We start from the raw sequence: 24,055 nt of genomic DNA on the forward strand, positions 1-24,055 counted from the left end.
AGAGGAAGCGGCGAGGGCGGCGGCGGCGGCGGCGGCTGCAGAAGAGGAGGTCGCGGCTGCAGGCGCCGCTGGAGTAGCCGCCTCGGCTGCTGCTGCGATCGCCGCTGGAGGAGCTGGGGCCCGGGCCGGAGTCAGAGCTGGAGTAGGGGCCGCAGCCCGAGCGCGAGCCGAGGCCGGGGCTGCCCGCACCGCCGCCGCTGTCCCGGCGGGAGCCCTCGCCCGGCTTCAAGAGTGCGGGGAGCTGGGAGAGCCGAGCAGGATGCGGGGCGAAGAAGCAGGCGACGATCAGGGAGCTCGGGTGTCGGGGGGCCAGGTCCAGGGCCGGACGCAGCCAGCCATTCAGGAAGGCAGCGCTGGAGAACGGGAGGCAGCCGGCAAGGAAGATCACACACTTTGCTCTTTTTGTTGTGCGGGTGGCGCCGGGTTCTCTCTGCCTTCTTCTTTCGGGAGGAGACGGAAGGGGGAGAAAAATACGAGATAATTCACGCCGGCGACGAATTCACAGCGAAATAGGAAAAAAATAAAAATCAGAAGAAAATATTTGAGAAAAAAACGAAAGAAAGAAAGCGAGAGAGACATCCAAAGTAGGTCGAATAAATAATCCTCTTCTTTTCCTCTTTCTTGCTTCTTCTGCTTCTTCTGCTATAACACACAGAGCTAGTTAAAAAAACCCTGGAGATCGCCCAAAAATGTTCTTTTTTTAGTATTTTAAATAAGTGCTCTTCAGCCGGGAACCAACACCCTCCCTCCAAAAAAAATCATATATGTATAAAATAACGATAAGAAGAATACGCTGGGGGTGCCTCCTCCTTTTTTTTCAAGTTTAGTCTCTCTTTTGCAGGCAAGGAGTGAAAGAGAGGAGGAGGGAGAGAAAGAGAAAGGGGACAACTAGTAGACTATGTAAGAAAAAGAAAGGGGAGAGACGGAGCAAGAGGAGAGTGGGTGAGAGAGAGGAGAGAGAGAGAGAGAGAGAGAGAGAGAGAGAGAGAGAGAGAGAGAGGAGAGAGGGGCCAAAAAGAAAAGAGGAGAGGAGAGGAGAGGAGAGGAGAGGAGAGGAGAGGAGAGGAGAGGAGAGGAGAGGAGAGGAGAGGAGAGGAGAGGAGAGGAGGAGAGGGACCAAAAAATTGAAGGCGTTTAAACGGGAGGACACTCAGAGCAATGTTTCCGAAAGGGGGATCTGCGCGAATGTCTGTATATAGTGAACTTTGACACTACTATTGAAACTGACACGTTTCTATGGAGATCGCTGCCTTATATGGAGCTCGTGTCAAGGAGCCAAGAGAAGGGCTGCTGGCAACTGATAATCAAAGGCGACTGACTGGTCAGAGCCCTGAATGGGGGGGGAGAGAAAATGGGAGGCTAAGGTTAGCCAAGCCTCCTGCACGCCATTGGTTGGAAATCCCTTACCCCTCCCCCCTTAGCTACCTACAGTAAGGGGTGTCGAGGGGAGGGGGAGAGAAAGTGAGGGGGGGGGGGTGTGCTTCTGACAAGCACAATTTACATTGAGATCGCCCTGCGCTGCTATTTACTCTGAGACCTGATTAGTATGGGTCGTGTATGGTCACACACACACACACACACACACACACACACACACACACACCAGAGGGGGAAGGGATGGTGAGGGAGAGAATGCGTTGCGATGGGAAAAAACGAGAATGAGAAAGAAATTATTTTATATCTTCTGAAAACTTTTTAAAATAAGATTTTATGAGCGTCACTGAAAACGTTAGAAAAATTAATGAGAATTATACCACCATTTTAATGATTTGTGAAGTATAATGGGTCTAGAGTTTTCGTTCACATTCAACATAATCCTAGTCTGGATCCTACTAATTTGATATTATTAAAAAGTCTCCTCATTTAAAAAATTTGAAGTATATCATAGTTTTGGAGGCGTAATTACTACAAAGCTCTCTCAAAATTGCAGTTACTGCCACAAATTCGATCCGAATCGATGGTTCCTATTCATCCCAAATATGATCTTAAAATAAACTTTCCAAATCAATCCTGTTTTTTCTTCTTCATCATTTTTATCCCCAGGATGCTCCAACTCTAAATAGTGTTTCAATAATTATTAATAAAGCATTAGTTAGTCCTCATATTGTCGTGGGGGCGGCTGTTAGTGCTGACAACTCAGACTCACAGGAAAAGAGCAAAGGAACAGAAGACGGGAAGAGAGAGAGGGTCGGAGGAGGGGGACAAGAAAGGGAAAGAGGAGGAGGAGGAGGAGGAAGAGGAGGAGGAGGAGGAGGAGGAAGAGGAGGAGGAGGAGGAGGAGAAGAGGAAGGAGTCAGAGTTGTGTGTGTGTGTGTGTGTGTGTGTGTATGTATGTTTGGGGGGGCTGTTGAGACCCCATTCCCAAAGGTGATTGGTTGCAGAAGGAGGGGCAGGCGGGAGGAGCGGGTCCCGCCGCGGGACTTGCAGGAATCGCTAGGTCCGGCTGCCACCTAGCGGACGGGAGCTGGCTCCCAGGCGGCAAGCCACCGAGTCCCTCCTCCCCTCCCTACAGGCAGCCAGTGTCTTTTCTCCAAAGGAAGACAGCACTTTGAAAATTCTTTCAATGGATTTTTTTTTTCCTTGAAAGATCGTACTGGGGGAAAACGAAAACGATACTTCTATTAGTTACATAGTCTCCAATCCCACACTTGCACCCCCCGGTTTTAAGATCGCTCTCCTAGGCAGGCTCAGGCGGGCGCACAGCAGCAGTGACAAAGCCGCGGCTGCCACCGCCCGGAGTGGGAGTCCCTCTTGCCAGCCCACCCCTTGACTCGTGAGAGCGTAAAAGTTTGTCTCTGCTCAAGCGTTCCGAGCGCCCCCAGGTAAAGGTGGAAGCTGTATTGAAGAGGTAGGGTTTGGTTTTTAATATTGGGTCCCATTTTAAATCTCACTATGGTGGGGGAAGGTGGAAGACACTGCGTGTTTGAGGTACGCTTTACGCATCTTGGTCTCTGGAATCTACCGTTTAGTGGCCATTTTTTTTTTTCAAAGAGCAGAATAAAGAAAGACTTTCTTATGTGTGCCCCACAGCTCTTCTATCTCTAATAATGGAGACTGCACCCTGTGTGCTGTGGCCCATTGTATGCCGCTGATGGAGAGGCGGACGGGGGGGGGGTGACAGGGGCTCCTGGCCTTAGCCCTTCAGCCCTAATATTAATGTTCAAGTCTCCTGGTTAATTAAAAGGCGAAATTGAAATGGTTAAAAATACCCCTCAGAAAAGATAAAAAAAAGGAAGAAGAAAGGAAGAGGGAGAAAGAGTAGAGAGCGATGTTTAACTAAAAATTCTAAAATTTACTCCCCAAATAATCAGAGACGGAGTCATGAGCAGCTGAACGGAGCAGAGAAAGGGAGTCTGTTTGTGTGTGTGTGTGTGGGGGGGGGGGGGTTGAGAATCGCAAAAGAGTGGGAGAGGAAGCAAAAAGCAAGCGTCTGGGAACTGGAGGCCTGCTGGATGCCGGGTCCGCTGGTCCAGCAGTCCTCGGACTCTCAACTGTACACTGTGGGCACCGGAAACGAGACTCGGCACCTACCAGGCGAGTAAGGCAACGATAATCGTTTCTTTGGAACTTGGGGTCTGTAATCTTCAATAGCGTGGTTGGGCAGAAAGGCAATCTTCACTCGACCTGCGCAGCCTAGAAATGCAGTCAAGGCGGCCGAGGTGGGACCGGGAGAACTTTTGCTTGGGCCTGCTCGGGAGCTACTCTCGCCCTTCCTTTCCGCTGCACTCCCTTGGAGGTGAGGATCTCTGCCAAATCCAAATTCAAAGCAGGACCCCCCTCACTAGCCTCTCCCACCGTGGGTGGGAAGGACTGCGTGGGCAGGGGACCCGAGACCGCGTCTAGTTTCGAACCCGCGCGGCCAGCCCGCAGCGTGCGAGGCGGGAGCTGCAGTGGAGCCGGCTGGCCTGGGCACCTGTGCTAGCCGCGCTCAGCCTCCCGCCCACGGTCGGCGCGAGTAAAGTAAAGCAATCGATTGCTGTCCGTTTGATGTGGGCGATTGTGTCAGCGGATTAAAGGGGACATCAGCGGTTCTCCCAAGCAGAGAACCCGCGGCGGCCGCGAGAGAGCAGCGAGGTTGTAGAGCTAGACTCCGCTAGCAGGGCCAGGCGGCCTGGGGGCGGGGCGGGGCTCGCCTCCCAGGAGTGAGGACCGAGGTTGTGAGTGTGAAAGGAAGAGCTTCAATTAAAACCAACAGGAGCTCTCCCTCTCCCCCCCCCCCCATTTCGCCCGGCAGGGGCGCGTATTTGCGTCAGAGGGCGCGCAGGGCGGGCTCGCCGGGCGGGAGTGGGGGTGGGGAGCTGACACTCGGTACCGCGTCCGGGGGCTGGGGGCTGGGTGGGCTCTTGAATGAATCAGCCCTGCTTAGAAGGGCTAGTGGGGGGTCAAGTCCTGCAACAAAGCTCAAGGACTAGCAGAGACTCACTAGGAGAGATGTCGCCCACCCATCCTTTCGGTGGCCTTTTCTTCCCGCGTTCCCTCTCTGCCCCAAGCTTCCAAATTCGCCAAAAGGCCTCTGGGACCCAGAGTGACCCCCCCTTTTCCCCTCAAGAGTGAAGGAAATCGACCCCTTCAGACCTTAGGTGAAGCTACCAGCTCCTCTTGAATGAGATCGCAATTCTCAGTCTTAGCTCTAGGAGTAGGTATGGGAGGCCATTTGTTGGTGCCCATAGTAGGCAAAGTCTCAGGCCTTTGGAAAGGGGAAATGCTTGTTTTCTTTTGAGTCAAGTGTACCCAGTCTCTTGAGAGGAGTTAGCATCAAGCAGAGGCTTTTTGAGGAGGGCCTTGACCACCCTTGGGACTCAGTCTAGTCCAGAAGCACCTAGTACTCAACGTCTCCAGTGTCTGTGCTCTTCAGATTAGCCACACATCCGCTGAGTCCCACTTGTGCTAGGACTCACAGGACTGCCTTCACCAAAATGGCTTCTGTAGAGGCGCCGGCTGGTCAGCCCAGGGTTTGGCAACTTTTGGCCTTGTTTCTTAAAGCCGTGGTTTGACAACAGTGTAACTTGCCACAGTCGTCCCTGGTCCTAGTACCTATGGTTGGATAGGGCACCTCAGAAAAATGCTCATAGTTTTTCAAGGGCATCAGAGCCCTCAAACTGTGAAATTCCAGACACATACCCAGGCACGCTCAAATGCTGAAATGCTAGAATAGAAAGAGCAGTTGCGATTTCCATCGCTTCCCTCCCATTCTCTTTTTCAGCTTTCTTCCCCCTCTTCTCACCATACTGTCAGCCCCATGTCAGCCAGCCAGCTCCTTGGGAAAGTTAAATTGAGTTTGAAAGTGATTGCTGGACAGGCACCCGTTGTGAACTTGTGAACTTTGCCGCAACACCTTAAGGGTCTTGCTAGTGTGTGGTCGAGGGCAGGGACATGGTGCTTAGCTTTCTCCTGGGTCACTCCCTTTGCTTAGACAAGTCTGGGGACTCTAAGGGCCTTGCAGGGAGGCCTCTGGAAGGCCTCACCCAGAGCGTTCTTTTTTGTAGCTTTCTTTACTCTGCTAGTGACTATGGAGAACTGTCCAACAAACAGGGGCTCCAGTGCAATTCACCTAGATTAAATGAGAAGGTGCCCTCTGCTAGGGCAGGGGAGTTAAGCTGTGAATTCATTATATTCCTTATGCTCTTCTAGTATCATGGTTGGGTCTTAGTCGGTTTGCCTTGATTTTCCAGCCAGCTCTCTGGTGAGTGACGGGTAGAGGGGGAGGGATGCGGAGTCTGTGGCTACCCACATAGTGGGAACTGGTGTTCCAAGCCCAAGTTCCCGAGTCTAAGTGGCCTCTTTACCCCATTTACATAACCTCCATAGCTTTTTTACCAGGTAGGTAAATAGGCCAACCTATTCTTCTCTAATCCTTTGGCCTCGTTCACATTGTCAGTTTGTTCTCTAGAAAGACACAGATCACACACATTTTAGGTTTCTGTTAAGTTATATGGAAAAAGAGAGCTTTGTAGAGACTTTCCATAAATCTAGCTCAAGAGCCAATGAGACTGTCAAATGGCACATGTGGATAGAAACTTCTGTCCACCACTTTCATACCCTTACATTGTTAAAACAGTATTATCCTGTCTAGAGAAACCACAGGACAGAAGCAACCCTTTTACTGAGCTCATGTGAAGTGATGAACATGCTTGCAAACCCTTCAAGAAAGGTCAGTGCTTCTAATCCTGATGTAGGCCTTTCCCAAAGAGCTGGTTTTAAAGTTACCAAGTAAAGTCAGGGAGAACACAGTTGAAGGGACATGATATAAACATGATAGTGAACAGATCTTTTGGAGGGAAACAATGGGGAGAGGTATAGGAATGCCCAACTAATGTTTTAGGATTACTAAAGCTAAGATAATACATAGATAAATATGTTCCAGCTATATCAGAAATCTACCCTCCCATCCCAAGACTGACAATAGTCTGCATTATAGCTGCCCTTTGTAAAAATATTATGCCTCTGTTAACATGAAAGCCAGGGTGACAAGTCCAGGCTAGAATTTGGGCTTCAGCTGACCTGAGGAAATGAATCTAGCAGCCCATAGGGTTCAATGAGCTTGGAAATAGTAGGCTTCCATATCCCTTGTCACTCTGATAGTCCAGGCATTTCTTCTTAGTCATCTTTGAGAGAAAATAAAAGCTCAGAAATAAGTGCTTTACCTTAGTAAGTTGTTTAGTGTTCTATCTCAAACCAAGACATTTATAAAACATATTTTGGGAAAGATGAGAGAGACATCTCAGTGTGCCTGGGCTTTCAGTTAGAGAGCCCAGGATTAAGAATTCTGGGGGTGGGGGCAGCAAGAGGGTAAAGCAAGAGCTGACATTTAGATGCAAACCAAGAGGAAAATTGACAGTCATTTCCAGAACATCAGTGAAGTCAGAGTCAAATATTTGCCTTTTATAAAATCCAAGTATAGACTAAGAAATACTGCAAAAAAGAAAGAAAGGAAGAAAGTTACCTTTTAATGTTACAATACACATTCTTTTATTTTTAAATGCACGACTTGGCTGAAGAATAACAGCATAGCGAGTCTTCCCAGAGAAAATGGGTTGGTTTCAGTGAAAAGATGAAGTTTTGAAATGAGTTTGAAGGTTGTTAGACTATCCTGACAATACAATCGACTGTACTATATAATCATTTCCCTTAATAGTTACCTGTCAGAGCACCCCTTTCTCTCCCTACAGGATCAGCTCATCAGAGATAGAGCTGAGTTGGACATTTCACTAACTAAAGACTGCTTGAATATGTTTAAATCTCTAATTCCATTTTCTTCACTGACTATAATATAAACTAGTGATAGAGGAAAAGCCCAGCAAATCTAGTAACTGCATTTTTTATTACAATCGTATTTACCTACCAGAAAACTGATCAAAATAGGAAACCTAATAATTTCTTCCAAACTGTCAGTAGAAAGACATGTTTATTACAATGGTCTCCATGTTTGAGGGGGTAAAGTTTAAATAAAAAAGGATGAATACAGTACATCTCTGATACAAACCATACATAACAGTAAATAATTATGCCCTATGTGAGGATATGTATATTTTATTTTCCCATGTCAGAAGTAGAAAATCCATGTAGCTCATCCACAGGAGGAGTTAATAAAGTATTCCAAATGCATGAGCTAACAAAACTCAGGGTAGTTCTATGTTTTATTGTTAACCCCTTGCACGAAATCTTCTGAAGCTGAAAGGAGAAAGTAAAGGGCTTTTGTGTTAGTTGATCCTAGTCTATTCTAGGGCTCAGGTTGGTGTGAAAGGGATGAGGAGGTCACTTGAAATCTCCTTTTATCTACTCTTATTTTCTCTCTGGATCAGCAACTTTGAATAGACATCATCTAATCGCTCTTAATGGAAAGAAACTATGGGAGCCACAAAAATGCCTTTGCTCCAGAAGGGAGTACATGCTTGCAGACAGCTAGCTGAGCGTCTCTGCACACATGAGTTCAGGGAGTGTGGGGGTTCATGGGTGTGTATATATATCTCATACACCGAAGGGGCTGGGTGGATTCTGTTACTCTTTGCGTGCATTGTAATTTTCCATCACATCAGGTGGTACTTTTAGCTGACTCTCTCTTAAGTTTGTTCTTGTCTTCAGTTTCTGGCCTCATTTAAGCATTATACAAACACAAATAAGAACTCAATTTTTAATCTGTTAGAAAAGACATTATTTCCTTTCTGTTTTCCACCAGAAGTCACCTGATAGAAGGGTCTCTTCTCAGAGGGTGGAGATGATGTGACAGGTGCCACAGACTGGTAGCAAGCCTTTTACTTTCAATTTCTCTTGCTTCAAATTCAACTAGACGAAACACAATAAATAAGTGGAAAATAAAAGCTGAACACAAAGTTCATTAAACGGTTTCTTTCTTTATATTTACATCTTCAACTCCTTGAAACTGATGATTGATTATAAATTATTTTAAAATTAGAATTATTTAGTAAGACTCAGGCTGAGTAAAACAGGTCTGACTGCGTTTTCCTTTGGGCTTGCTACATTTACTTTGAAAAAGAAATACGAACAGCTATCTAGAAAAGGACGTGTGATTTCTAGGACTGAAAGCAACCACAACCGGGCTTTCCCTCCCTAGGAAGCCCCCCCCCCCCCATGTTCTTCTAAGCAGAATTCTAAGCCTGGGACACTGCTATAAATTCCTCTAGGGAAATACTCCGTTACCAGGGCGACAAGTTCTCATGTCAGCCTGCCAGTCTCTGCTCCCTGATACAGATACCCTTGGCTGTAGGTACTGGGAGCTCCAGCTGCCCTTCTCTGTCTACCAGCCCGCTGAGGTTGCAGCTCAGAAGTTAGAAACTGGGTGGGGGCAGATTAATCTCTCTTTACCTCTTCTTTCCCTCCCAGGATTTGAACCCCAATTGATATATTTCCTGGGGGTTTCCTGGGGAATAAGAGCGCAGGGGCAACCCTGTCCACTAAAGATTAAATGAAGTAGAAGAATCTTAGCTGCGGGTACTCGGAAGCGGCTGGCGGGGCGTCAAACCAACATTTAACACATTGTTTCCACTCAATGTATATACATCCTGGGCCAATTGGGTTTAACTTTGGGAAAGAAGGAAGAAGAAAGATTTAGAAAGAAAAAAACAGCGGAAAGGGAAACAACCAAGAAAAGAAAGTTAAAAGTTATGGATAAATCCCATTTTCAAGGGGGACGTGGCTTTATGCTCAGAGCCGCAGCAGAGAGAAACCAGGCATCTTGGCCTTTTTAGCCTTTTCTTTCCTGGAGTCCCGTTGGGAACTGGAGGCTGCTTCCTCCAGATGCGAGCTCAGAGCTCTTCTTGGGTGGGTGTTATTTGATTCACATTTATCTCTTCAGGACAGTAGGGGTGGTCCTGAGGGGTGTGTGTGTGAGAATGGGCATGATTTAGAACTCATTGTTTCCTTTGTATTTTGATTTAAAAATTTTAGTGGAGGTTTTGGTAGCCCAAAGTGACGGCTTCCTCTGGTTATTGCTCAACAGAAGAAACAATGATTTCCTCTGTAGGTATGCGGCCTGATGGACACTGACCTTGAAGCTCAGACTGGATGGGGTACCCCCTCCCCACCTTGGTTCAGGAGCCACGCTGGCCCCCAAATATCATCTGTTTGCTCCCACTTGCTTCTTTAGCTCCTGGGTGCGGTTCAGAGGGGGCAAAAGGCAAGTCCCTTTGTGGCAAAGATTTGTCCATGCAAATTTAACGCTGAATAAATTAACCTCAAACCAGCAAGTTGGGGTGTAGTAGTTTAGCAGACTAATTGCAGACAATGTAGCTGAAATGACTTTTCCAATTAGCTGCTGGTTGGAGTTTAGTTGGAGGAACTGTCAGCTCCAACGATGGGTAATTGCTTTATTGCTCACAAAACTATCATCTATTTAGAACATATGTGCTAATTACTCTAGATGGGCGTCGACAAAGAGACCATAAATCTAATAGCACTTTAAAAAGTCTATGGTGCTTGTAAGCAACCCCAGCCTCTTCACTTTCAGCCAGGCCCAGGTTAGTGTGGTACGTGACTTTCTGGGAGGTACAGGTTGGACTGCAGGAGCCAACCGGGGTGCTGTGGTCAAATTGAGCAGAGAAGAGCAAGCGTTCCCTGCTCGCACCTCAATGTGAAGGTAGTACATCACTGTCATCAAAACCAGACCGCTCTTTAACCGCACAATTTTAAAGGTTTTTCGTAAAAGATTAGTTTAGAAATCTTTTAATTGGATTATGTTGGGAAATTAATCTCCTTTAGCCTTGGCTTAATTTATTGTGGATAGTGTCACGAAGAAAACCCTGTGACTGAAGCAAGGGCCATGCCCTTTTGTTTCTTGCCTTAGCGCTCCAGGGTCTCCCAGCTGTGGGAGACAGTGGTGCCTCCAGGGCCTGGAGTGTGAAAGGGTGGAAAGACACATCTGGCTGGAAGGTCACAGGAGTCCCAAGTTAGTCTCCATTGTTTTAAGTGCACCTTTCTGTGACTCCAAACCCCCTGTCTCCACCGCACCGCGCCTTGATCCACAATGTGTTCTGGGTTTCTGGGGCCTGTTACCCAGGAAAGAGGTTGCAGAGGATGGAGAAAGAAGAGGGGCTTGAGATAGGAGCCGGCCAGCCACACTTAGATTGCCCTCTCCCTCCTCCTTCAGCATCTCCAGCTGGGAGCCAACTATGAACAGATATTCTCCACTTCTTGGAGCAAAAAACAAAAACAAACAAACAAAAAACCGCTCAGCTAGCTCTTGGCGTCGTCCACTTCACTAAACTGTGGAAGACACTTCTTATTGACGTACACAGCACTTACACTACTTTAGATGGCCTAGGGTCCATTCCTAGCACCAGCGCTTTGTTTAGGCTGCGACCTCCGGTTCAGCTTCTTCACGGCGCGGCGCGCCGAAAGCCGGGTTCGTCCTAGCTGGGGCGGGAGCGGGAAGCCGAGGTAGAGCCTGGCCGGCCGCGCCTCAGCGGGAGATAACAACATCTGCCTGAAACGGGATACCTACTTTTGCAGCTCAATTTAGTTCTTAATAGCGGTCCTCTGAGGTGTGCTTAATTGATGGGGATAAAGGCGTAATGACTTGACGGGGAGACGCCAATGATCCTTTAATATACTTTTAAAAGAACAACAGCCACCCCAAACACCCGCGGGTCCTCGCTCTGTCGGGTGTGTGTGGGAGGGGGAGAGGTGAAGCGCTGAGGCTGGAAAAGTGCGCTGGTGCTGTTCCTACCTGGAGGCACCTGTGAGTCCGTACTGTTAGGACCCACGCACTCGGGAGCTGACCCGGTGCTCAGGTCGGTCTGACTCGGTGTTGTCTTGTAGTTGCTGGGAGGTAATCGAAGCCGAGTGAGCTAGGGTTGACTAGTGGCGGAGCTGACTGTCTGGGAGGAAGCCAAAGGCTCGGGAAGATGCTGTTTCTTGCTAGACTCTCAATGACCTCACGCCTTCCGGGTCTCTTAGACCAGGGTGACCTCGGGTCTAACGGCAGGGAAATGATCGAGTTTGGGTTTTCTGCGGAACCTCGCAAAGTTCCGCTGTCCATACAGCCTTAAAAGGGCCCAAGGCGCTGGGACCGAGAAACACGCGCCGTTTGAGTGCTTGCGCGCGCAAACCGCCCCCAAATGCAGAGCTGGGGCACAGCAGCCCTGAGCACGTGGCGGTATTTAGGCAGGGTGTGACAGAGCCCTGAGGCCGGGCACACAGGATTTACCTGCTCTCGAGGCGGGTTCCGAAGCCGGGTCTGAACAACCCCAGCTTCCACTTAGGACCTCTGTTCATCGCCCTCTACGTAGCAGATTGCCTGTCTTTGGACTACTTTCCCTTTGCGTAGTTCCAGATGAATCACGAGGGTCAAAGGAATGTTTCCTAGGATACAGGACAGAACTGAGGTTCACATAAGCACTAAAAGAAAAGGGGGTAAAAAACTGGCTCACCTTTTCTGATTGCAAGGGGGAACCTACCCAGGACAATGTCTTTAGCTGTGTTTTGCAAACCTCTTGTCCACACTTTAAAGAGGTAACCTCAGTGCTTCAGGGTTCTCTCCCTCTGGATGTGGAAGGAGAAACGACTGAAATAAGTTTTCAAAGGGATTGTTGTAAGAGCTCGCAGGTGTTTAGGCTGCAGCTATTATACACCTTAAGCACACATAACAGGGGCCAAAGAATGCCAAGAAACGAAACTGATTTCCCCCAGACCCTCTTGTCTCCGGAGGGAGTACATGTTGCGGACCAGCAAATCTTCAAGGTCAAGAATTTGAAGACCTGCAATTAGGAATCCTATCCCCAGGCGTGTGTTTTCTCAGAGTGGTCCGTCCTTCTGTGGTCGTTCTCCAATCTCACCTAGTGGTTCCACCCACTAGAAAAATCAAGATCCATTGTAGCTTAGTGTTGAGCTTCGGACCCCTCCGCAGCAGCAAACTGGGCAGGATGGTGAGCTGCTTCCTAAGACCTGGTATGGTCCTCAGGTTCTTGGGATTAGGAATAAGGCCCCAAGACTAAATTTATGTCCTGGCTGATGACTCCTACTCAGATGTTACACTTCTTCCTCAAGGTAAAGTAGGGAGCGGGGCGGGTTCTCTCTGAAGAATCGCTTAGACCAGGGTATCCAGGCCCAATGCTCTTTGGGAGGCCAAGGTCCTGACCTGCCTGCGGTGCATCCTAGTAAACTGGAGCGGTGATTCACAGCATCCTCGCTGCTGGCAAATCCAGACCCCTACTGATCACAGACAAGGGCTCTTAACTCTCCCGTGTCTTCTTATCCCTAGAGGGCAGGCCTGGGGCGAATGGTTTGGTCTGAGGATCAGGCTTTTCCAGCTCCAGCAGAAATGCGGACTCAAATGCCACTCGGCCAAGAACTGCTTCTGCAAGAGATCCACATCCCGCCTCAGTCGTAGGGTTATCCTCCCGGCCCTGGGTGCGAGTGCAGCGCCCAGCAAGGCAGGGATCCGCCCCTGCCAGAGATCCGCAGCCTCCGTGGGACATCAAGAGGCTACGTTCTTGGTGGCACTGAAGGCCGCCAACGGATGAACCGGCACAGTGACAAAGACAGCCTGCTCAGAGGGATTCAGAAAGGAAGCCCTGCCAGGTCGGGGGTGGCGCACGCCCCCCAAACTCCGTGAGGGCGTCTGGGTCCTCACTGCCTGTTTGCGACTCCTTGGGTAATTACTGCGAAGTGCCCAGGAATGGGGCCCGAGGGAGTGTAAGCTGTCCCAGCCCAGTCCCACAGTATTCAAAGATCTGCCTTGTCTGAAACTGCTTTTGCGAGTCATTGCAGTTTCTGAAATTTGACTTTCTAGGGGCAGACAGAGCTTTTAGGTGGTGTGGGTGGAGGTCGGGGGGGGGGGGGTGTCGGTGAACCACAAAAAAGAAGATCCTGGGTTTAAGAAATTGAAGAGCTAGTGAAAGTTAACTGTAGCCTCCCCCCCCCTTTTTTGTTCTTCTTTTTAAATATCCCCTTCACGTACATGCCTTGGTACTATGGGGAGTTCAGAGGACAACTTTCAGTATTCCATAGACTTGGAGGCAAATGGCTTTTTACCAGCCATGCCATCCATCTCGTGTGATCCTTCTGTACTTCAAGGCGTTCATTTGCCAGTTAGGGTCAACACAGGAAAACAAAACAAAACACCCCCCCCCCCCCCCGCAACGTAGTTCCAGAACTACCAGACCCTTTCTGTGCTTCCAGATACTGCTTTCCAATCTCAGTGTAGGAAGGTGGCCTGTTGGGCACACCAACACATTGAATAGCATCCTTCTTCAGACACTATCGAGGAGTGCAAAATACCTTCCAACTAACTGAAGTGTTTCAAGGATGATTGCAGGGGAAATGGAACTCCAGATGTTTCACTAGAGGGGCTGCAAGTGTGAGCAGGTAATATGGAGAGAGTGACATTGTTAACAAAAACCATCTAATTAACAATGACTTCATTTGAGTGGAAAGATGAAGAAACCTTTTAAATCAATCCAGATTTACAGGCCTAAGCACAGCCAATTTATGAATATGGAGCCCAACTGGGGTCTGCGTTCCTTCAAAGATGTCATCTCGGAGGCAATGGCATAGGTGAAGTCATTTGGTTTCACTGTGGAAACTTTTATAGTGCCTTCCTCGGGAATTTTATTCACTGCTTCTTCATTTTATTAGGAACAGACTGACTCCATCAACTGGGCTCTCCCTGTTTAGAGTCAAGACTGCTTGAAGCAATTAGGCTCACAATTAGCATAGTTTTACTGACCCCAGCAGCAGCATCCCTTCTTAGACTAGGCATGTCTTCAAAGTTAGGGAAAACCTGAGGCACACCATGCTTCCCAGGTGCTAGGTTGGGGAAATAAGCAGACAAGCAGGGTGTCACAGTACCAAGAGCCTGTGTGCTTGCTTTAGAAACTTTGATGGGGTTTGGCCCTTTTCTGATTCTGACTTCATTTCAAAACTTCTTTGATTCTGTTTTGTCAGAACTGCCTCTAAGAAAATGAATCTCCCCCATTGTCTTCTTTTTATATGTGTAGTATTGCTGTGGAAAATGTTGGGATCCAAGGGAAGAGGACATTGATTGACTCCTTGAAATTCTATTAGGTGACAAAGTTTAGGTGTGTGTTTGTGTATGTAAAAACCAAACTGACAAGGATCCAGCATTCAGGAGACTGATTCAAGAGGACCAAGAGTTTACAGTCAGCCTGGGCAACAGCCGTAGTAACATAATGAGTTCAAGGCCTGGTTGGACTGCTCTATCAGGAAAACAAAAACAAAATAATGTGTGAGGAGAGGCTAGAAGGGAAGTGTGGGGTAATAAATTCCCCCTCAATGTTGAAGGGTCTCATCAAAATTATTCTGCAGCCTGTTCACTATCAGTTAAATCAGTTTGTAGGCAACATCCTCAGAAAAACAAAATGTCTGAAGTTCAAAGCCATTGGGAAAGAACAGTTTTTGCTTTTGCCACTCTCATGAGCAGCGAGTGTTTCTGTATGCATGAATATCGCTCCTTTCCTATCTCTCTCAGTCCTAAACACACATGAATATCGCTCCTTTTCTATCTCTCTCAGTCCTAAACACACATGAATATCGCTCCTTTCCTATCTCTCTCAGTCCTAAACACACATGAATATCGCTTCTTTTCCATCTTTCTCAGTCCTAAACACACATGAATATCGCTCCTTTCCTATCTCTCTCAGTCCTAAACACACATGAATATCGCTTCTTTTCCATCTCTCTCAGTCCTAAACACACATTCTTCTGTAAGATTTCACTAGATTACATTGCTGACAGTTCATCAGTAGCAGCAACAAGGTAATTCCCCTAATCTTATTAAATCAATAAATACTAGATTCATGCATTGAATTAAAAATGCATCAGCATGGCCGGGAATTGTGATCACATGGCTACAGACCTTGGGATTGAAGACGATACTCAAAAACTAAATGCTTAGGATTTATTGAATCTAATTTTCTGTTTGGATCTGTGATAAAGTATTCTAGGGTTTCAACATTCCAGGAGCTCATGTAGTGCTGTTTGTTTGTGTTTTCATTTTTATTTGTTTAGTTATTTAGAATATCCTCACTAACTCCTCATGTATAACTACAGAAATCATGCCTACATGGAACAATAGTGATATGCTGTGATGCCATAGTGCCTGTCATGGCTTCTCCTTAGAATACGTTAGCCAAGTAAGATAAGGCACTTACATTATATTTATCTCTTAATACTGTTAACTATTATAAACAAAATTAATATTATTATAATTAAATTATATTATTATAAATATTATAAATATTATAAATTATTATAAACAGTTAACTTATACTGTTAACTATTATAAACAAAATAATTATTTGTCACTTTAAAATTATATTTATTTATATAATCTGCTTTGCTTTGTGAAATCCACACTATAAAAAGTAATTAAAAATTTCAACTCCTTAAACTTTACATAGCACTTAGAAAATTACATATATTTCTAATATTACATTTGATGTATAAAAACGTCATATGGAGTTTCCTAAGAAATATTGTGTAAGTTGCAGATTTGTATGTAAATTTATAGCTAAACTCTACTGAGAACGGGGCACATATGAAAGTTGGATAGAATAGTATGATTTCTCATTAGATATTTGACCGTATTAATTAACAATGCAAATGACTTAGTATGCATCCCCTATAGGTGTCAGATAGTATATTTGGTATTGAACTCTAAAGATGTAGTCATAGCTCTTAAGTTGATCACATTGTGGAAGAAAAATATTTATTTGACAAAACAGGCAATCAACTGAAATCTATCCTCTTTAAATCAACTGGTTCTTCAGTGTTTCCCATGTTGGTCTAAGTTGTTGTCTGTGATGTCCCCCAGGGCTCTTTCCGCTGTTCTCTGATTTGGTGTGGAAAGCAACCCTGAATGATGGATTACTGTGTCATTGCAGCCAGCGAAGGATTAATTTGTTTCATTGATTTCTCTTTAGGCAGATTGCCAGAATTTGCTGCTTCCCACCTTTCCTTGAGACTTCTAGAAGTAATAGACAGTAATAGTCTAAGACAAATCAACCCCTTCTTGTAAAACAGAACAAGGAAACTAAGAGTCCTAGGAAAGCCAGAGCAAATATTCTTATTGGCGTATGGAGGAAAGCAATTAATAAGCTGCTTTATTGGTTTTAGAAATACTTTTAATTAGAAAAATTCTGGAATTGATGACATATAACAGAACATGTAGACTGCAAGTAAACATGTTTATTCTGCAAATGTTTTATAATTCATAGTCAACCTGTTTCATTAAGGGGAGAATGTATATTACCTATGTGATTGCCAAATGATTTTCTTTCTCTGCTAAACTTAGAAATTAATTACATATTCCATAGTTTTGAGTCAATTTACCTTATCAATTTTTTTTGGTAGAATTATTTGATCCAAAAATATTTTGGAATCTTTGGACAATGACAGTTGTATCAGAACATAGAAATACAACACATAAAGAAAAAAAGAGAGTCACAACATTTCATGATTTAAAAACTAGTGTGTCCTCTTTAGAGAGAATTTGTAAAAATTAAAAATGACATTTTTGTGTGTTTTTCCAACCCATTTTTTCCAAGAAATTAAATATGATTAAATTATTATGAAAGACACTTATATTTATTTGACTGTGTTTTAACACATGTACTGTAATTAATAATTGATCTACTTTTGGAGAAAAAGGATTTCTAATTTCCATTATTATAAAGTTGTGCATTTTAAACACATCTTTAATCATATATGTCTATTTCCCCACAATATATTAGTAGAGAAAAGTAACTACTCAGATTGAAGGTACAGACTATTTTGTAAATTCTTTGCATTGATTGCCAAGCTACTTTCCAGAAAAGTTCTAGTCATTATTCTAATACCCTGAAAAGATGTTCTCTGTAAACGCAGCGTTCTAATTCATGCTGCGTGAGCAAAGATGACAGGACACCATCACTTTCCTTGTGTTCAGAAAGCAATGGTGGCAATGAATATGCTTAGTGTCTCTGAAGGGTTTTTCCAACTGCAGATGTGAAATGAAGCGTCTGGTTATACAAGTCTATTTGTTTCCCTTCTGTAGTGCTGAAAAGTATATTGATTTAATGATCTCAAGTTATACTTTTTATGCAATTAGTTGTGTAGTAAAAACTAATATTGTCATGTGCTAATGTCTTTTTTTCCTCTATTGTGCTGAGGTGTCCATGCAGCATCAGCAGATTTACACTTTCCTGTGTGCTGCTGAGGAAAAAGGAACATCTGTTTCCACTAAGTATCTGCATCATAATGACAATTAATGAGTCATTATGGTAGTATACAGTCAATATATTTTGCTGAATGATCTATACTTTCTTGGTGGAAATTTTTAGACCTATCAGCGGCACTTGGATTTTGCAGGTAGTTGCAGGTAGACGCCGAGAAGAGCTTTGCTCAGTTTAAGGTAAAGTATTGCAGTTGTGACTTGTCTTAGTAAAAACAACCATCATTAGGCTTTCAGACATGGGTCTCACGTGTTTTGCTCAGGCATATGTTTAGAACACAGCTCACTGGCCGTCATCTCTCCCAGTATTCTTTAAAGGGCTTATCAAGCTACCCGTACAGCTTATTTGGTCTTTTATGCCTTTTGCAAACTTTTTGTTTCTACTACATGGAAGACAGGAAATTAACATATCATAAACTATCTACTCCTAAAAATGTAACCCAAATTCTTTTACATGCTGAGCACACACCTTAGTGAATGGCATTCGTACCCCCAATATTTACCTTTTAAGTTCAGCAGGAGAATATCTGAAACCACATACAACTATTTCCACTGGCCTTTAAAATTCCAGAAAATGTTTTCATTTATTTACCTTTTGGTAACAGATGCTTTGGTGGTTACATAAAAATGATTAAAAAGCATTTCATATGAAAAATGATTGAATGTACATGTATGATTATATATAATGTATATTCATCTACTCTAAACTTGGTTGAGAAATAAAACATTACCAGTAAGATTGAAGCCCTTTGAAATATGTTCTCATATGGCTTCTAAAGACATGACCTTGTTCTAAGTTTGATTCTTATTGTCCTTTTGCCTTTTAAAAAATACAGTTTAAATGTGACATCAGTGATTTGTGCTTAAATAAGTGAATTAAAACTGTTGGGTCTGTGACTGCTGTTAGAAGGGCTCATCGCTCCTGAGCAGGTGTGTCGCTGTTCGGCCATCTTCATCCAGGAAGTTGGTTTCTGCTGCTACTGAAGACATACTTTAAAAAAAAACCATAAATTATCCTGTGTTCTTCATATTATTAAACAAAATGAAGAAATACAGATGGAGCTTAGAGAGGTTAGCTAGTTTGAACAAATCACACAGTAAGTCAAAGAGCAAGAACCAGACTCAGTTCTTTCAAGTTCTGGTCAGGCCCTGCTTTTTCCCTCCAGGGCATAATGCACATACATTTTAGAATAAGCAGCAGACTCCTCCTTAAGGAAAGGGAGGGGATGGTGTGGCAAGAGAAGAAAAGAGGTTTTTTTCCCTCAAATATTTTAATACTTATTTGGGAAAAAAAATAGCAGAGTTTTTTTTTTATCAACCTAGGAGCTTCATATAGAATGAGAAGACCATGTGTCTTCCAGAGTTTTTAAATTGCTTTTGCATTTTTCAAAAAAAATGATAATTTAGATACTAAGAGGGTTTTCACTAGTCTCTTCACCTTCAGTCAATTTTCTAACCTCTTTAAATACTGGACCAGAAAAACGCACATGTCTGTCTAGTTTTTGATATATTTTGTCAGTCAGGACTTTAATTACTTTTCCCTTTTTATAGTTTGTGCTATGTTCATGGCAGAAATAACTTTCTATTTGGAAAAGCATTTGGGTTTTCTTCTTTAGTACAGGCGCACGACAGTGAAAATGGCACAGTGAGGGTTTTCAGATATGCTCCGAAAGTCTCTGTGGAGAGAAATCTTCTCAGTGTAGCCACGGAGATCCACATGCAGGGACTTTCTTTTTGGGTCTTTTACTCCTGGAAATTCAATTCAGTTTTAGCTGAATGACTAAACCTGACTCATAATGTTTACACGAGGCCATGATCCTCTTATGAACAAAACTGCAGCTAAAATCTGTTCCTTCAAAATCAAATAGCTGGTTTAATAAGCTATTTGCTTCCTTCCACATGGACATATACTTGGGTACTTATAAAACTATGAATCATACTCTTTTTAAAAATGATTTTTATTTATTCTTTGAGGATTTTATACAGCATATTTTATTTTTAAATTTTTTATTTATTTTTCTATTATACAATATATTCTGACCACAGCTTTCCTTCCTTTATTCCTCCTAGTCGCCCCCACCTGCCCACTCCCCCACATCTCCCCACCCCACCCTTCCATCCCCCAAAAAAAGCAGGCCTCCCACAGACAGCAACTGAACACAGCATAACAAGATACAATAAGATCAGGCACAAACCCTCACATCGAGGCAGGGCAAGGTAACCTTGAGGGAAGAAAACAATCCCAAGAGCAGGCAAAGAGTCAGGGACACCCCACTTCCACTGCCAGGAGTCTCCCCCAAACAGCCCACCAACAACCATAACATCTATGCAGAAGACCTAATGCAGACCTGTGCAGGCTCTCTGCTCCTTTGGTCTCTTTGAGCCCTCATGCACCCTACTCAGCTGATTCCATCCACGGTCAGTGCCCTACCAGTGTCCCTCACTCTGCCTCTCATAGTTCCTCCTCCTGCTCTTCTGTAGGGTTCCCTGAGCTCCAGGCCAAGAGGAGGAACCCAACAGAGAACTAAACCTGGCTTCTCTCTCCCTGTCTAATGTTAGCCAGTGGGTCTCTGTATCCCCTCCCACGAGCTGCTGGGGGAAGCCTCACTAATGATGACTGGTTTAGGCATGAATCTATAAGTAAAGCAGAATATCATTAGGAATTATCTCATTGAATTTTTTTTTAAAGTCATGTTTAGTTCTATCTGAGTTTTCTAGGCTCAGAAACTCTCTAGTTTCTGGCCATCCAAACAGTGTCAGGCACGGTCTCCATTTCATGTAGGGGACTTCAAGTTAAATAAGTCATTGAATGGACACTTCCACAAGTTCTGTGCCACAATTGCTCTAGCACATCTTGCAGGCAGGACAGATTGTAGGTAGAAAGTTTTGTGGCTGGGTTGGTGCCCCAGTGCCTCCACTGGAAGCCTTGCCTGGTAATAGAAGATGGACAGGGAAGGACAGTGTATCCTCCATTACTAGGAGTCCTCTCTGGGGTCACCCTCAGAGATTCCTGGGAGTTTACACTGCATTAGTTTTCCATATTGCCCCTCAAATACCCCCAGTTAAAAATCGTCTCTCTCCATTTCCTCCTCTTCCACACCCACTTGATCTCTCCTATTCCCATTCCCACTCTCCCCGAGTCCACCTACTTCCCCCTTCTAGGTAGATCCATGTGTCCTCCCCTTGAGGCCTCCTTGTTAATTAGTCTTTTGGACCTATGGATTGTAGCATGATTATCTTTTACTTAACAGCTAATATCCACTTATAAGTGAGTACAAACCATGTTTGTCTTTCTGAATCTGGGTTATTTCACTCAGGATGGTTGTTTCTAGTGTCATTCATTTGCCTGCAAATTTTATGATGTCATTTTTTTTGTATAAATATACTACATTTTCTTTATCAATTCTTTGGTTGAGAGATACCTAGATTGTTTCCAGTTTCTGGCTATTATGATGAACATAGTTGAGCCAGTGTCCTCATGGCAGAATGGAGCATCCTTTGGGTATATGGACAAAAGTTATATAGCTGGATCTTGAGGTAGATCAATTTCCCATTTTCTGAGGAATCACAATATTGATTTTCATAGTGGTTGTACAAGTTTGCACTCCCACAAGCAGTGGAGGAGTGTTCCCCTTGTTCCACATCCTTGTCAGCATGAGCTGTCACTTGTGTTATTGATCTTAGCCATTCTGACAGGTGTAACATGGAATCTCAAAGTAGTTTTGATTTCCATTTCCCTGATGGCTAAGGATGTTGAACATTTCTTTAAGAGTTTCTCAGCCATTTGAGGTTTCTCTATTGAGAATTCACTGTTTAGATATGTACCCCATTTTCAATTGAATTGGTTTTTCTTTGGTATCTAGTTTCTTGAGTTCTTTATATATTTTCAATATAAGTCCTCATCAGATGTGAAATTGGCAAAGGTTTACCATTCTGTAGGCTGCCATTTTGTGCTATTGATGGTGTCCTTTGTCTTTCAGTGTCCTGAGGTCCCATTTATTAACTGTTGACCTTAGTGCTTGCACTACCGATGTTCTGTTCAGGAAGTTGTCTACTGTGTCAATTTGTCCAAGGCTATTCCCCACTTTTTTTTCTATTTGGTTTAGTGTATCTGGTTTAAGCTGTGGTCTTTGAACCAGTTGGACTTAAGTTTGGTGCAGGGTGATAAAGATGGGTTTATTCACATTCTTCTACATGCAGATATCCAGCACCATTTGATGAAAATGCTTTCTTTTCTCCATTATTTATTTCTGGGTTCTTTATCAAAAATCATACATCCATAGGTGTGTGGATTTGTGTCTGGGTCTTCAATTCAATTCTATTGATCAACCTGTCTGTTTTTATGCCAAAACCATGGTTTTTTTTTAATTGATGTAGCTCTGTAGTAGAACTTGAAATCAAGAATGGTGATACCTCTGAAGGTTCTATTATTGTTCAGGATTGTTTTAGCTATCTTGGGTTTTTGTTCTTCAATAGGAAGTTGAGTATTGTCCTTTCAAGATCTGTAAAGAATTGTGTTGGAATTTTAATGGGGACTGCAATGAGTCTGTAGATTGCTTTTGATAGGATGTTCATTTTTACTATATTAATCCTACTGCTCCATCAGCATGAACGATCTTTCCATATTTTGATGTCTTCTATTTATTTCTTCAACATATTAAAGTTCTTATCATACAAGACTTTCAGTTGCCTGGTCAGAGTTACCCCAAGATATTTTATATTATTTGTGGCTATTGTGAAGGGTATTGTTTCCATGATTTCTTCCTCAGCCCATTTATTGTTTGTATAAGAGGGCTGCTAATTCCTTTTTTAAAAGTTAATCTTGTATCCAGTCACTTTGATGAAGGTGTTTATCAGCTGTAGGAGTTCACTGGTAAAACTTTTGGGGTCGTTTATGTCATACAGTATATTTTAAATCATATTAATTCCCCTCTCCCAACTCCTTCTAAATCCTCCCCCACATCCTCATCTATTTATCTCTATGTTCTTTCTTTCTTAAAAAACAAAACAAACTGGAACAAACAAACAAACAAAACCATGAAATCCAGATTGTACTGATTGACTACTCCTGAACATGGGGCTTACCCTGGAGTGTGGTTGATATACTCAGTGTCACACCACTGAAAATATTTGATTTCCTCTCTCCCAGCAGCTTCTTGGCTAGAAGTGGGACATTGTGCTCACCTCCTCTTCTTCACACTGACACTTTGTTCAGCTTGAACTGTGTAGGTCTTATACATTCTGTCAGTCTCTGTGGCATGACACACAAATGGGGTTTCCTTGGAGCCATACATTCCCTCTGGCTCTTAAAACCATTTCACTTGCCTCTTCCACATAGATCCTGAGGCTTTAGGGCAGGGGTGTTATAAACATCTCACTTAGGGCTGAATATTCCAAAGTGTCTCATTCTGTAAATTATTTTCAGTTGTGAATCTCTGTGTTGCCATCTACTGTAAGAAGATGCTTCTGTGATGAGAGTTGGGGAATCTAATGATCTAAAGGTATAGTAGTATGCTACTAAGATTCATTTTATTGCTGTGTTCCTTTCACAAAATAACGCCGCAGATTTCCCCCATTAATCATGTTTTTAGGGTGCTATAAATGTATTTTTTTTAATTTTTATTTTTCCATTCAATTATTTACACTTTCTTCCCTCCTCCCAATCCCCTCCTGCTCCCCCACACCCCCCTCCTTTCTCTCCTGCCCTGCTTGAGAGAGGGAACCCTGCTCTGTGGGAAGTCCAAGGCCCTCCCCCCTATATCCAGGCCTAGGGAGCTGTGCATCCATATAGACTAGGGTCCCAAAAAGCCAGAACATGCCGTAAAAACAAGTCCCAATGCCTTTACCAATGGCTTCGCAGTCAGCCCCCATTGTTAGCCACAATCAGAGAGTCCGGTTTGATCACATGCTCATTCAGACCCGGTCCAGCTGGATTTGGTGAGCTCCCATTAGAACAGGCACACGGCTTCAGTGGGTGGACGAACCCCTCATGGTCCTTGTTGGAAGCAAACAGGATTGCAGGACAAAAGCTGTGAGCATGGGGGTGGGGGCAGGGGTGGGGGTGAGTTTGGGGGAAGGGGAGAAGGGGAGAGGGAAGGGAGAAGGGAAGGACTGGCAAGAGATTGGGGGAGTGGGAGGGTGAAGATGGAGGAAGGGCGGATATAGGAGCAGGGAAGAAGATGCCTACAGTAAGGGATCCATTTTAGGGTTGGCAAGAGACTTGGCTCTAGAGGGGATCCCAGGTGTCCACGGGATGTTCCCAGCTAGGAACATTGATGATTATCTCGAATATCACCATAGTATCTTCATCTGACGACAGATGGAGATAGAGACAGAGACCCTCATCAGAGCAAAGGACTGAGCTCCCAA

The 24,055-nt window shown here is 44.3% G+C and overlaps 1 long non-coding RNA gene across 6 annotated transcripts in view; it reads left to right on the plus strand.

The window, feature by feature from the left end:
* The first annotated feature begins 177 nt into the window (after window positions 1–177).
* Window positions 178–24,055, plus strand: part of LOC125393523 (uncharacterized) — a 41,274-nt gene continuing 17,396 nt past the window's right edge. The window contains exon 1 of one of the 6 annotated variants that reach the window (XR_015734958.1): window positions 178–584. This is a non-coding gene — a long non-coding RNA (uncharacterized LOC125393523). The other 5 variants (XR_007229837.3, XR_007229833.3, XR_014997135.2 and 2 more) reach the window with 5 other exon arrangements.

This window comes from Myodes glareolus, chromosome 15 (genome assembly GCF_982192425.1).
Source record: "Myodes glareolus chromosome 15, mMyoGla1.1, whole genome shotgun sequence".
Taxonomy (NCBI): Eukaryota; Metazoa; Chordata; class Mammalia; order Rodentia; family Cricetidae; genus Myodes; species Myodes glareolus.